The sequence below is a fragment of the Ovis canadensis genome, chromosome 12, assembly GCF_042477335.2.
Source record: "Ovis canadensis isolate MfBH-ARS-UI-01 breed Bighorn chromosome 12, ARS-UI_OviCan_v2, whole genome shotgun sequence".
Lineage (NCBI taxonomy): Eukaryota > Metazoa > Chordata > Mammalia > Artiodactyla > Bovidae > Ovis > Ovis canadensis.
Genome location: NC_091256.1, coordinates 61,276,796 through 61,292,255, shown reverse-complemented (window position 1 = coordinate 61,292,255; position 15,460 = coordinate 61,276,796). Strand labels below are relative to the sequence as shown.

The 15,460-nt window shown below is 48.8% G+C and overlaps 1 protein-coding gene across 10 annotated transcripts in view; it reads right to left on the bottom strand.

The window, feature by feature from the left end:
• The window catches only part of CFAP74 (cilia and flagella associated protein 74), an 86,131-nt gene extending 80,633 nt beyond the window's left edge, over positions 1 to 5,498 (bottom strand). For all 10 annotated transcript variants that reach the window (XR_011247728.1, XR_011247727.1, XR_011247729.1 and 7 more), the window contains exon 1: positions 5,133 to 5,498. The gene's annotated coding sequence lies outside the window, so the exon portion shown is untranslated. The remainder of the gene's footprint in view (positions 1 to 5,132) is intronic.
• Between the last annotated feature and the right edge of the window lie 9,962 nt (positions 5,499 to 15,460).

Genomic DNA, 15,460 nt, shown 5'->3' with positions numbered 1-15,460 from the left:
TTATAGACAAAATAAGGGAATTTCAGAAAAACATCTATCTCTGTTTCATCAACTACATTAAAGCCTTTGACTGTGTGGAACATGACAAACTGTGGAAAGCTCTAGAGAGATGGGAATACTAGACCATCTTACTTGTCTCCTGAGAAACCTGATGCAAGTCAAGAAGCGACAGTTAGAACCCTGTATGGAACAATTGATTGGTTCAAGATTGAGAAAGGAGTATGACAGGGCTGTCTGCTGTCACCCTGTTTGTTTAACCTATATGCTGAGCACATCATGAGAAACGCCAGGGTGGATGAGTTATAAGCTGGAATCAAGATAGGAGGGAGAAACATCAACAACCTCAGATATGCCGATGATATCACCTCTAAGCTGAAGCTCCAATACTTTGGCCACCTGATGCAAAGAACTGACATTTGAAAAGACCCTGATGCTGGGAAAGACTGAAGGCAGGAGGAGAAGGGGACGACAGAGGGTGAGATGGTTGGACGGCATCTCTGACTCGATGGACATGAGTTTGAGCAAGCTCTGGGAGTTGGTGATGGACAGGGAAGCCTGGTATGCTGCAGTCCATGGGGTCCCAAAGAGTTGGACCTGGCTGAGCAATTGAACTCAACCACTCTAATGGCAGAAAGTGAAGAGGAACTATAAACACCCTCTTGATGAGGGTGAAGGTGGAGAGTGAAAAAGCCAGCTTAAGACTAAATTTTAAAAAAACTAAGACCATAGCATCTGGTCCCATTATTGCATGGCAAATAGAAGGGGAAAAGGTGGAAGTAGTGGTAGAGTTCCTCTTCTTGGTCTCCAAAATCACTGGGGACCGTGACTGCAGCCATGAAATCAGAAGACAATGGCTTCTTGGCAGGGAAGAAATGACAAATCTAGACTGTGTTGAAAAGCAGAGACGTTACTCTGCTGACAAAGACAGTTCAATTCAGTCGCTCAGTCGTGCCCAACTTTGCGACCCCATGGACTGCAGCACGCCAGGCTTCCCTGTCCATCACCAACTCCCAGAGCTTGCTCAAACTCATATCCATAGAACTGGTGATGCCATCTAACCATCTCATCCTCTGTCGTCCCATTCTCCTGCCTTCAGTCTTTCCCAGCATCAGGGTCTTTTCAAATGAGTCAGTTCTTTGCATCAGGTGGCCAAAGTATTGGAGCTTCAGCTTCATCATCAGTCCTTCCAATAAATATCCAGGTCTGATTTCCTTTAGGATTGACTGGTTTGATCTTCTTGTAGTCCAAGGGACTCTCAAGAGTCTTCTCCAGCACCATAGTTCAAAAGCATAAATTCTTCGGTGCTCAGCTTTCTTTATGGTCCAACTTTCACATCCATACATGACTAATGGAGAAACCATAGCTTTGAATAGATGGACCTTTAATGCCGACAAAGGCCCATCTAGTCAAAGCTACGAAGTCCATATAGTCAAGGCTATGGTCTTCCCAGTGGTCACATATGGTGGTGAGAGCTGGACTATAAAGAAGGCAGAATGCCAAAGAATTGACGCCTTTGAACTGTGGTGCTGGGGAAGACTCTGAAAGTCCCTTGGACACCAAGGATATCAAACCAGTCAACCTTAAGGGAGATCAACCCTGAATATTCACTGGAAGGACTGATGCTGAAGCTGAAGCTCCAGTATTTTGGTCATCCAGTGACACCCAAAGGAGAATTCAAGAAAAGCTACATATTAGAGGAAGATAAATGCAACATATCTCCCATCATGACAGGTAAGGAACATCCATCGATCAACACAGAGGAAGATGAATAACAGCAAAATGGTGGAACTTAAGCAGGCTGGTCACAATAAGTGATGTTCAAGAGGCCAACAATTGTAACCAGTTTGTCTGCGTGTCCTGACTCCTGCCTGTGTTCCTGGCATTGTCAACAGTGATCCCTTTAACTCTTCTAACAGAGTCCTGGTTGGACAGTTCAACCTCATCTGTAATTAGGGACACGCAGAGTAAAGCCACATAAACTATTACTGCACAGTCATCAGTCTGAGTAACACATTAGAAGCCCAAGGATACCAGGTGCCAGCAAGGACAGGAAGCAGGGGGAAGGTTTGTTCACTCTCGGTGGGAGCGGAAACTGGGACAGATGCTTTGAAAAGAGTTCGGCATCGCCTCGTAAAGTTAAAAATGTTAACGCCCTCTGCACTAGGATCTGATCACTGCTATGAGAAACTGCCACACACTCAGTTAACTTAACACAAATGAGTTATTATCCTGCAACTCTGGAGGTTGGAAGTCTGAAATAAGCCCCACGGAGCTAAAACCAAGATGTCAGCTGGGCTGCCCTCCTCTTCAGCAACTCTGGGGCACAGTCCGTGTTCTTGCTTTTTCTGGTTTCTAGAGGTCGCCCACAGGCCTTGGCCAAAACCCACCCTACCAACTTAAAAGCCACTAAAGTCAGATGGGCCTTCTCATCAGCTCTTCTTGGCTCCCCCCCGCCCTCTGTTCTACCAGAAGAACACCTCTAACTGCTCTGGGCCCAGCAAGGGGGCACTCTTTCTGTCCCCTTCTGATCTCTGTGTCAGAAGCTTTCCCTATCTCTATTAAACTTTAATAAAACTTTGCTACCCAAAAAGCTCCAAGTAGTCAAGCCTCGTCTCTGACCCCAGATGGAAATCCTCTCCTCCGGAGGACACAAATCCTGGTGTTAACACACGACTCACAGCAGCAACCTTTCAATGCTGTACTACTTTCCTGAGGCTGCCACAGCAAAGTGCCACGAACTGGCTGTCTTAGAACAAGATGTTCTCTTGTCTTAGAACAAGATATTCTCTCATAGTTCTGGTGGCCAGAAGCCTGATATCAAGATGCCAGCTCCCTCTGATGTGCTTAGCAAGGCCCTCGTACAGACTCCGCTCCTTGGTCCTGGTTCCCAGGCTCATGGCAGCGCAGCTCCAGTCCATGTTGTGAGGCGAACCACTGATTGAAACCACCGACCCTCACCAGGCACCACAGTAACCACTTGCATGAGGTATCTTAAACAGGAGGGCCTGGTAAGGAACACAGAACTAACAAGCTACCACCAACCACAAGAATTCAGCAAAGGTCAAAAGGAGAGGGAAACGACAGTGCAGTGTTCTTGCCTGGAGAATCCCAGGGTCGGGAGAGCCTGGTGGGCTGCTGTCTATGGGGTCGCATAGAGTCGGACACGACTAAGGTGACTTGGCAGATGCAGCTGCGACACTGGGGGTTTGCACATCAGAGTACTTTTGTTGTTGTTGAGGAGACAGAACTCCCCTCCTAACACATAAATAACAGGAACCATACAAGACCTTGCAAAGCAGAGTTCGTTAAGAGCAGTAACTCTGGAAACAACCCTGGCCAGCAGCAATAGGATACACTGTGAGATCCACCCTGGGCGAGCTGGGTGGTGACAAAGATGAATGACCTACAGCTTGTGCAAGAGTGTGGATGGGTCTCTTGCACAGCTGGGAGGGAGGAAGACACAAGCACATGCTGTTTCCCTTCCCCCTTCCCCTGCTCAGGTGGGCAGGATCCACAGTGGCCCAGACTGGGCATCAGAGCCTGCATGGGGAAGGCAGTGAGCCTAGAGTTGGGTAAGAGAGTCCAGCCAGGGCCAGGGTGGGGGGTCGATGTCCACAGTGTGCTCCACCCGCTCAAGCCTGTGAGGCCTGACATGGCATTGGAGCCTCATAATCTCCTGACAAAATACTTGTCCATTACAAAGGCGACTTCCCAGGGGAGATGCAGGCAGACACCACCTTAAACAAGTGGTCAGAGCAGAGTGACAGGTGGCACCACTTCTGTGACCTTCCTGCCAAAGACATGTAACGGGAATTTGATTCCGAGGAAACACCAGACAAATCCAAAAAGAGGGGTTTTCCACAAAAGCCACTGAACTCTAACCTTTGAAGTTCTCAAGATCATGGAGCCAAGGAAAGCCTGACTTGGAGGAGACTGAAGAAACACGTTAATAGCTCAGTGTGGTTGGGGAGCCCAGACTGGACCCTTTCTGGTCTGTGACTTTATAGGATCAGCTGGCAGAAGGTGTTAGTCTGTGGCCAATGATCAGATATCCTGACATGTCCGAGTCCTCCTCCCAACTGTGATGGTCGTGTGTGGTTGTGCTGGAGACTGCCCTGATATGCAGGGAATGCGAACAGAAGTGTCTGCAGGTGACAGAGCATCACATAGGCAACTTATTCTCAAATACTCCAGGAAGACAAGGTTTCTGATGCTGAACTTGAAACTTTTAGGTAAGTTAGAGATTATTTCAAAAATTAAAAAAATACACAGTGTTATTCCATGTATATACATATATGGATTAAAACAGGTGAAACTTACATTGTTTAGAAATGGTAAAACTAAAGAAAATCAAGAAGTCAGGCTGTGGTCATGGGGATGAGGGTCGGCTGTGGGGCAAGGGAGGGGTTGGGACACTGACAAGGTTCCATTTCTGGCCTCGGGCGCTGGCTACTGATGGAGTACTGTGAATCCCCGCACCAGCGTCTGCAGAGACATCTATCTGGGAATTCTTTCAACTGTCGGTACCAGAGCAGGCCCGCCCATCACCTAGTTCAGTACTTGGTTCACAGTGGATGTTCAAGGAGTGTTTGCCCGATATATAACGTGAGCACATAAAACGAATATTTGTTTATGGAAAACAAAATAATACAGGTTTCCAGAAACAGGCTAATCATTACAAACCAAACTGAGATGATCTCGGAATTCCTTCCTTGGCCCGGACACTCCGGGTCCCTCCTCACCGGCCCGCTCGCCCTCGAGTTTTGCTCAACGGTTTCCTAGATGTGCAAGGACAGCATAGCCACGTCTGCCCGGAACCTGCACGGAGCCGGGAACCCAGGCTGCACCTGCACACGGGGGTTCCTGAAACCGGCGGGGGCGGGGCCTGAAACCGCTGGGGAGGGTCCTGAAACCCGGAGCGGCGGGGAGGGGGGGCTGAAACTCGCCGCGGGGACGGCCGGGCACCTGAAACCGGCCCGGGGCCGTCCGAAGGCCCAGAAATCGGCCAGGGCGACCCCCTCACTAGGAGTTATTTCTCAGGCAGAACTTCCACGGCGGAGGCGCTGATTTGTGCCTCGGGGGTGGCCAGAGTTCCCAAGCCCAACCGCAGGCTCTAGGGCCAACGGACCCACCTGTCAGCGGCACCGCCGGGTCGGAGCAGCGCGGGATCTGGGCGGAGAAGCTCCTCGGAGTCCGCTGGTGGCGCTGTTTGGAGCGGGTAGCTCCATGGCAACGGACGGCTCCATCTCAGGGCGGGGGTGCCCGTTCATCCCGCTCGCCCCAGCGGCGCCCCCCGCGCAGGCGCAGTGCTGCCGAGGAGGCAACGTGCAACCCGAGCGCGGGACGGACGGACGCTGGTACGCTGTTGGTGGTTACTGCCGGAGACAAGCGCGCTGGGCCGAGCGGAGGGTTGCGGGGCACCCGGACTGCCAGGCTGTGGCGGAGGAGACTGACGCCGCTTGGTAGTACGAATGCAGCCCCAGGCTGCCTCCCCTCCCAAGCGGGTGGAAGAACGGATTAGGTGTTAATTTTAGTGACTGTAGAGTTCACGTAAAATAGAGGTTTCTCACTTCTCTTTTTGAGACCAGAGGCCTGGAACAATATGCCACGCTGGGCTGGAGCTGAACTGAGTCCTCTCTGCTCACTGTGCACGCCCCAGCCTTGTCTGGGGTCAGCGTGGTACATTTCCACCTGTCCCGAGGGTGTTGTTTGCAGTCTGGACTCAGGGTGTGAAGAAAGTGTTGAATCCTGCCCCAAAGCCGCAGGTGCGAGGCCTCGCACCAAGGCCAGAGAAGCGGAGCTCACGACCAAGGTCACCTCTGAAACTGACGGAACCCCTTTGTACTTTGCCCAAAGTCCCTGATGATCACTAAGGAGCTTCCTGACTCCCTGTTAGGCAGATGCGCACTCTAGTAAGCACCCTTTAGAGCCCCAACCAATCACCTAAAGCCAACCAACCATCCAGCAGGAATTTTGTCTTGAGGCTATTAAAAATTGGTTATTAATCCAAGAAAACTGTCCGTTTTCCCTCGTTTGTCAGGAGGTCCACCCGCTGTGCTTGCAGTGCTCACATTATCTCTGCTCTTTGTTCTTAATAAACTGACTCCCTTCTGGAAATTACTGCCTCACAGAAGGATCCCTCTAGCCAGTGCAGTTGGTGCTGGGCCCTGGACCCCCAGCTGATTGGTGTATTCCCTGCTCTTGCAGAGCCCAGTAACTTCCAGCGTGCCTGTGCCTTGCAAGGCTGCTGGCCCTGCTGGTCAGTCGCTGGCTTTGTCCAGCGGCTCCTGATGCCACAGTGGGATCCAGGAAGTCCTGTAGTTTCATCCTGGGATGGCAAGATCCATCAGAGCCATCCAGCCTGGCTAAAAGTGCAGCATCTCTTATGACTGTGAACTTCATTGGGAGAGCGATCACCTCTGTAGTTCTCCCCCTGCAGTGCTGCCCAGACCTCTTCCCTCTGGACTGAGGAACAGAACTGACTCAGCAGAACAGCCCAGAACAGGTGTTCTAAGAAAGACTGTTCTTTTTCCCACCACACCCAAATTATGGGGCTTTTCCTTTTTAGCTTTGCTTCTCTGGGCCTGTCCATATTAATGATTAATACACTTTCTACTAAAGAACAGAAGGACAACAAAAGGCTGAAAACAGCCTCTGTGTCCACCAGTAGGAGCTGGATGAGGTCCAGCTGCACTGCCAAAGGCTGGGAAAGGTACAAGGACCATTTCTCTGTTCTGCCCTAGAGTGACCCGTGGGCGGAACACGTGGTTAACGGGAAAACACTAAGATGCTGAACAGCTGATACAGTATTTATCCGAGAAGGGGCAGGGCCACTAAGAATGTACTTCCTTATTTTTTTACATTATAAGGTAACATTACAATGGTTGCCAACCAGGCACAGGAGGGTCAGCAGTAGAAACTATGTTTCTCTAAATGTGCTCATACATTTGACTTGGAACTGTGTAATTATAAAACCCCAAATAAATCAAAACAGAGAAAAAACCTCCCGAGATTTGCAAACAAATAGATGTAAAAAGAAGAAACTAACTGTATGTCAGCTTGGTGGCTTAACCAACAGAAAAGGATAATTTCAAGTGACTGTAAAACCCAACAATCTTATTGTGCATACCTAATAGACTGTATACTAAAGACAAAAAGAGTCGCAAAGAAATCTTAAGTTGTTTCCAGTGATCCTGGTCTTTGTAATAATATTGATGCTGTTATTCTGGAACTATATAAAGTGGAGTAAAACAAATAAGTAGCATAGTAATATTATGAACCATTATTTTTCACTTGACAGAACAGATAGAAATATAAAATAAATGGAAAAACCTATAATGCTGGAATTGGATATGAAATATTAGTATGAATTAATATAATTTTTAAAATATATTTCTTAGCTTTGTCTACTGAAAATGTCTAGAACTATTCAATATGGTACCCACTGGACACATGTGGCTATTTAAATTTAACTGAATTAAAGTTAAACACTTGGACAAATATTTATACACTTATGTTCACAAAAGCACTACACATATCACAATAGCCAGAAGCTGAAAACAACCCAAATGTCCATCAGTGGATGGCTAGACAAATGAAATGTGATAGATACATATGGTGGAATGTTATTGAGTCTTTGAAAAGAATGAACTTCTGACACCTGCTACAACACGGATGAACCTCCAAGATGTGATGCTGAGGGAAACATGGCAGTCACAAAAGAACAAGTATTATTTGTTTTCACTCATATGAGCTACACAGTCAACTTTATAGAGACAGAGAGAAGACTGTGGTTGTCAGGAATGGGGTTAGGGTGGTGAAGTCTGGGCTGAGTGTTTAGTGGTGACAGAGTTTTGGTCTGGAAAGATGAAAAGGTTCTGGAGGCAGACAGTGGTGATGGCTGCACCACAAAGTGAATGCACTTCCTGCTGCTGGACTGTACACTTAAAAATGGGAACAGGGATAGTTTTAGGTTTTGTATATTTTACCTCTTTTTTTTTTTTGGCCATGTCTGGTGCTAGTGGTTAATAATCCACCTGCCAGTGCAGGAGACGCAAGAGATGTGGATTTGATTCTTGGGTTGGGAAGATCCCCTGGAGAAGGAATGGAAACCCACTCCAGTATTCTTGCCTTGAAAGTCCCAAGGACAGAGGAGCCTGGTGGGTTACAGTCTATGGGGCTGCAAAAAGTTAGACACAACTGAGCAACTAACACATGCATGTTATGGGATCTTAGTTCCCTGAGCAGGGATTGAAAGAGAAATGCAAAATTTCTTTTTTTGCAAAAATGGGATCAAAAAAGAAAATGCAAGAAAAAGAAATGCAAAAGGGCAAAATGGTTGTCTGAGGAGGCCTGACAAATAGCTGAGAAGAGAAGCTAAAGGCAAAGGAGAAAAGGAAAGATACAAGCATCTGAATCAGAGTTCCAAAGAATAGCAAGGAGAGATAAGAAAGCCTTCGTCAGTGATCAATGCAAAGAAATAGAGGAAAACAATAGAATGAGAAAGACTAGAGATCTCTTCAAGAAAGTTAGAGATAACAAGGGAACATTTCATGCAAAGATGGGCTCAATAAAGGACAGAAATGGTATGGACCTAACAGAAGCAGAAGATATTAAGAAGAGGTGGCAAGAATACAAGAAGAACTAAACAAAAAAGATCTTCATGACCCCAGATAATCACGATGGTGTGATCACTCACCTAGAGCCAGACATCCTGGAATGTGAAGTCAAGTGGGCCTTAGGAAGTATCACTATGAACAAAGCTAGTGGAGGTGATGGAATTCCAGTTGAGCTATTTCAAATCCTAAAAGATGATGCTGTGAAAGTGCTGCACTCAATCTGCTAGCAAATTTGGAAAACTCAGCAGTGGCCACAGGACTGGAAAAGGGCAGTTTTCATTCTAATCCCAAAGAAAAGAAATGCCAAAGAATGTTCAAACTACTGCACAATTGCACTCATCTCACACGCTAGTAAAGTAATGCTCAAAATTCTCCAAGCCAGGCTTCAACAGTATCTGAACTGTGAACTTCCAGATGTTCAAGCTGGTTTTAGAAAAGGCAGAGGATCAAATTGCCAACATCCACTGGATCATTGAAAAAGCAAGAGAGTTCCAGAAAAATATCTACTTCTGCTTTATTGACTATGCCAAAGCCTTTAACTGTGTAGATCACAAAAAAAACTGTGGAAAATTCTGAAAGAGATGGGAATACTAGACCACCATACCTGCCTTATGCGAAATCTGTATGTAGGTCAAGAAGCAACAGTCAGAACTGGACATGGAACAACAGACTGGCTCCAAATCGGGAAAGGAGTACTTCAAGGCTGTATATTGTCACCACATGTGTCCCACATGCCTGCTGCCAAAAAGCCAAAACATAAAACAGACGCAGTATTGTAACAAACTCAGTAAAGGCTTAAAAAATGGTCCACATCAAAACAATCTAAAAAAGAAATTTTTTAAAATTTATTTATCTGTGCCAAGTCTTAGTTGCAGCGTGTGGAATCTAGTTCCCTGACCAGGATGGAACCAGGGCCCCTTGCATTGGGAGTGTAGAATCTTAGCCACTGGACCACCAGGAAAGTCCCTGTAAACTCTATTTCAATAAAGCTGACTAAAAATAAAACAAACCCGGATAACCATCTGTATCTACTGGACCACGCATGACCTCACTACTGCCTACCTTGCTCCACAACCCTTACTCCCTCCCTCCCAGACCCACTGGCCTGGCCTTGCTCCTGCCTCAGGGCTTTTGCACGTTTCATTCTTTGCCCAGAACACTTACCTGGCTCTGGATGGGGCTGCCTTTTCCTCCAGAAGGGACAGAATAGAGTCCAAGCCTCAGCTCAGATGTTACCCCTCAGGATGGTCCTCCCTGTCTGGACTGCCCACCCTCCTCATTATTTTTATCGTTCTCCTCATTATTTTTACCTTTCTGAGATTCCTTCCCAGCATGCATTATACTTGAAATGATCTCTTTTGTCTATTTTGTTGTTGTTGTTCAATCGTTAAGTCATGTCCAACTCTTTGGGACCCCATGGACTGCAGCATGCCAGGCTTCCCTGTCCTTCACTATCTCCCAGAGCTTGCTCAAACTCATGTCCATTGAGTCAGTGATGCCATCTAACCATCTCATCTTCTGCCACCCGCTTCTTCTCCTGCCCTCAATCTTTCCCAGCATCAGGGTCTTTTCCAATGAGTCAGCTCTTCTCATCAAGTGACCAAAGTATTGGAGCTTCAGCTTCAGCATCAGTCCTTCCAATGAATATTCAGGGTTGATTTCCTTTAGGATTGATTGGTTTGATCTTCTGGCTGTCCAAGGGACTCTCAAGAGTCTTCTCCAGCACCACAATTTGAAAGTATCAGTTCTTCGGCACTCAGCCTTCTTTACGGTTCAACTCTCACATCCATATATGACTACTGGAAAAACCACAGCTTTAACTATATGGACCCTTGTTGGCAAAGTAATGTCTCTGCTTTTTGGTACACCATCTGGGTTTGTCATAGCTTGTTCGTTTACTCACGATTGTCCCTGTTCTTCCTCCTAGAAGACAAGGCCACTAAAGGCAGAGACCTTTTATATCTTATTCAGGCCCAGCATCTAGGCCAGTACTTCACAGAGTCAGATGAGTAATTCCTTAAATGGTTAGATTTTGGTTAAATGAATATCGACCAGTGGTGGGGCCTTTCTTGAGGAAGTTTAATCAAAGCATCGATACATATCAAGTGTGAAAAAGATTACAGCAAACCTCCTGCTTTTGTTTCCCCAACATCCTACCCAGGGGATCAGCATGTCAGAGCAGAGAGGGGCTCAGGGAGCCAGGTCGACTTCCTCAGGGAGTCTGGGGAGCACGGCTGCCTGACGTTTGGGACACTGCCAGCATACCCGTCAGGACTTTCACATCAATTCAGTCTTGCTGTGCGTGCTGTGCTAAGTTGCTTCAGTTAGGCCCAACTCTGTGTGACCCTATGGTAGCCTGCCAGGCTCCTCTGTCCATGGAATTCTCCCAGCAAGAATACTGGAGTGGAGTGGGTTGCCATGCCCTTCTCCACGGTTTCTTCCCGATCCAGGGATCAAGCCAGCCTGTCTTATGTCTAACCTGCATTGGCAGATGGGTTCTTTATCACTAGCGCCACCTGGGAAGCCCTCGATTCAGTCTTGCTGGCCCCTAAAGTTGAGTTTCACTTGATAGGCAGCCCTTTGTCAGTAGTGCTAAAATGTGTTTAGTGTTTTCCATCAGGTGAAAGAATCACCACTTTAAAAAAAATAAAATAAGAGAATAGAATTCTGACTTCTCCTTGTTACATGTGAGCAATTGTACTTGGACATCTATTTACCTTGGGGAGAAAAAATTCTCTAAATGGCCAAGTTTGATCACTTACTGGTCCTCAGGGCCTCGATGACTAAAAGCAGCCATGAAACCCAGCTTCCTCGAGCATCCTTTGTTTGAGTAGACATTGATCTCAGGCTGCTGCAAGGATTTTGCATGTGGTCCTCTCTGCCAAGTAGTCTCTGCTTCTCCAAATGAATGAATTCCATCTGGAAATCATGGGATTAATAATTACACTCTAAGCTCAGAAATATTTTTCTGTGTCACTGCCATTTCCTCTATTTGGTGCATTTTCCCAGGAAAATAATAAAACAGCGTCACCAATGTATCAAGCAGGGATTTTAAAATTAGCAAGTACAGTTTCCCCTCCTGGGTCCCCATGACTCACCTCTACCTCCCGGGGCCCATCCTGCTGCTGCAAGGGACTCAGGCCAGCTCTCTGCCCAAGCTCTGGACTCGGTGCCATGGCTTCCCAGACACTGAGAGCAAGCAGCAAAGCCATCACCCCAAAGAAACAGGGCGGAAACAGGAGCAGGCTGAGAATCTCAAGAGTCAAGCAGACCCCAAACCACACCTCCCAGCTCCCTAGACACTACCCGTAGTCTTGTCACCCAGAGAAGTGTCAAGTTGGTGACCCTGGGGCAACCACGGAAGCAGAGTTTCCATACCTTCTAGGGCCAAGTGCGTGATGCCCCGCTCAGCACCATATGGGGAGAACAGAACGCCTCCCTGCACGGAACAAGAGGGAGGGACCAAAGCTGACACCCTGAGCCTGTAACCAGAGCGCTCTGCATGCATCATCCAGCTGAGAAGCTGCCATGTGAAATAAGAGAAAGGGGAGAGTGTGGGTGAGTTAACCAGACCCAGAGGGACCACAGGCCTCACCATTCGGGCTTCCTGTTTATTCCTGTCTGCAGGCATGGACACCAGGTCCCTGACTGTGGTCTTGGTGTCCGGACACAGGGGTAGGACCATTGCGTATCTAGGCGAAGAGCACAGACCTCACCTGAAGTGGACAGAAGCCCTTCGTCTGATTGATTTGGAGAGTTTCAGCACAGTCAGACAGAGTGTGGAGTTCTACTTCCCTTCTTAAAAAAATTACAAGAGTGAATAAAGATGGGGAGAACCTACACTATTTTCCAGAGAAGGTGGGAGAGCCTGAGCTCATATAAATTAGACCTCTGTCTTTAGTGAAGACAGTCTATTGAGATTCTTTGTAACACATTCAGCCCTGTGGACTTGTGCTCAGGACACCCATCGCTGAGCAGCCCCTCCTTTAGCAAATGAATAAAACAAAGCTGGGAGAAGTTACTCCCTGAGGCCACACAGCCATTTAGGAGCAGGACTGGGACTAGTTCCCAGACCTCTGACTTGAGGTCATTTCCTGAATTATCAAAAAATGGGGAGAAGTGGACTGTTAGCACTTCCCCGGGGGCTTGCCTCAGCAGCAGGCCGACCACCCAGCACTGAGGTCCTGGTTTCCTGACCTTTGGTGGGGCTGCCTGAACAGGCTTCCTCGTCCTGGGGTGTCTGGAGCTTGTCTGGGTGAAGCAGAAGACGAGGCCGGGGAGATCAACGCAGGGCACATCATGGGCTATGACTGAGGTTTGGGAGTGTGACTAAGTGATTCTTGAGGAAGGAGCAATGAAACTTCTCATTCTTGAGATCCAAGCTGAAGCCAATTAGGGGCAAAGTAGAACTGGAATAAAGCTTGTAGACTCTGAGGGAGAAATTTTGATTCAAGGTCAGTGAACAGCCCAGGAGGAGGCGGGAGGGAGGTGCGGTGTCACAGGGCCTGCGGGCATGCTGGGCACTGCTTGACCTCTTTCTCTAGTCCTGGCTTGGAGTCCTGCTTCCTCCAGGGCTCGAGGAAGAAAAAGCAATTGCTCTTTTTTCTTTGTTTTTGTTTTTCAGACTGCACCATGCACTCCAGTAGCTTCCCTAGTGGCTCAGACGGTAAAGAATCTGCCTGCAGTGCAAGAGACCTGTGTTTGATCCCTGAGTTGGGAAGATCCTCTAGAGAAGGGAATGACCACCCACTGCAGTATTCTTACCTGGGAAATTCCATGGACAGAGGAGCCTGGCGGGCTACAGTTCATGGGGTCGCTAAGAGTCGGACACGACTGAAGCGGCTTAACACACACATACACGCAGCATGTGGGATCTTGTCCCTCCACCAGGGAAGAATCCCCCAACCGATGCACTGGGAGCATAGACTCCTAACCAGTGGACTGCCGGGGAAGTCCCAGAAGAGATGCTGCCCAGCACCCTGAGCTACAGCCGAGATGCCCATGCAGGGAGTTCTCCAGGGAAAGCTCAGTATTAATGTTATATCTCAGATAATATAGGACCATGTAGAAAACAGCAATAATCTGGTTCACTCTAAACCAGCTGAATCAGGTGATTCAAGGCCAGCAATATTTCTCAGAGGCCCTCAGCACCTGGATCTTCTCAGATCCAAGGAAAGAGTGTGACAGGATATATAACCAGTGCAAGTTCAATGCATGAAGCAGGGCACCCAAGGCTGGTGCTCTGGAACAACTCAAAGGGATAGGGTGGGGAGAGTGGGAGGGGGGTTCAGGATGGGGGGGACACAGGTATACCTGTGGCCGATTCATGCTGATGTACGGCAAAAACCATCACAATATTGTAGAGTGATTATCTTCCAATTCAAAAAAAAAGAAGAGAGTGTGACAGGGAGCCAAGCACAAGAGCCAGAGCCCGGACCAGCACGAAGACCAGAACTTGGCGCTGTGCAGCCCCGAGCAGCCCTGAGCAGGTCTGACCACACCCCCTGTGCTGGCTGTCTTTGACTCTGAGCCTAAATTTTCCCACAGTTATTAAGCACCTATCATAACAGAGGCTGTTAGACCCAAGGGCTGCTTTGAAGAAGCAGACAGACAAGATCTCTATCCAGAGTAGGAATAAGGAAAAGGATCCGCTCTCCACACTTTCTCTTGGATTAATTTCTCAACTTCCCATCAAGCCTGTGGGAGGACATGTGGGAATGTGTCCAGAGAAGCACCCAGGACACCATAACAGGCACAGCAGGGCAGCACTTCCAGGTCCCAGAAGATCCTCCCAAGAGGCAGGGTTGGGGGGGTGGGGAGAGGCATTTATGCTGGGACCTGCCTGCCTGTCTTAGGTCTGGGTGCCTTTAAGAAAGAAAGGTGAGTGGGTCTCAGCTTTGATCTGTGGCCCTCAGGACTGGAAATTCCCAACAATGAAGCCCTTTCTACCTCCCCCCACTCTGCCCCCACTCAGGCCAAGTGTCCACAGTCACCCGCAGGACCCAACCCACTGCCAGACCAGTTTGCCCAGTTTTAAGATGAGGTGGTTGGACGGCATCACCGACTCGATGGACATGAGTCTGAGCAAGCTTCAGGAGTTGGTGATGGACAGAGAGGCTGTTGACGGACAGTGCTTTAGTCCACGGGGTCGCAGAGTCGGACACGACTGAGTGACTGAACTGAAGGAGACGCCCACTTCCGCTTGTCAGATGATATCCAGCCCAGAAGGTAACGGACGAGACCAAACCGTTAAAGTCTGTGGTCAGCTTTGGGGGGAAACTGCAGAGCTTTATGTTGAGAAGAGGCATCCTAGAGAATTCGAGGCCTTGGCTTTCTCAGCAGGTCCATGGGGGTGGGGGTGGGGGATGGGGTGGGGTGGGATGGGGCCGTCATCTCGTCAGAGCCGGGCCTTCGGCTTGCCCTCAGACGGCATGTCGGCAGGTGTGGTAGAGCTTGGCCCAGCCAGGCGGAGAAGTCCTTGCGTCCGGCGACCAGCGCGGGGTTCTGACTGCAGAACCGCCGGCAGCGGAGAGGAGCACAGCCACTGCCGCCCGGCTCACCGCGCAACCAGCGTAGGTGGGCAAGGCGCAGGCCTGAGGGTTTTGGAAGGAGCTGCCGGTGTTGGGGGGAGGTATCTCGTCCGGCGGAAGGTGAAGGCTTCTGAGGCGCTGGAACTCTCGTCACCCCGAACCTGCTCCCGGGGGCCGTGACCCAACAAATAGCCGACCTCCAACTTTTCTCAGGGCGGAGGTCCTGCCGCGCCCGTCGGTCCGCAGGCATCTGGCCGGCAGCGGGAGGTCGCGTCCACGCGGGTCTTTCGCCTGGGTCGCCTCCGGACAGAC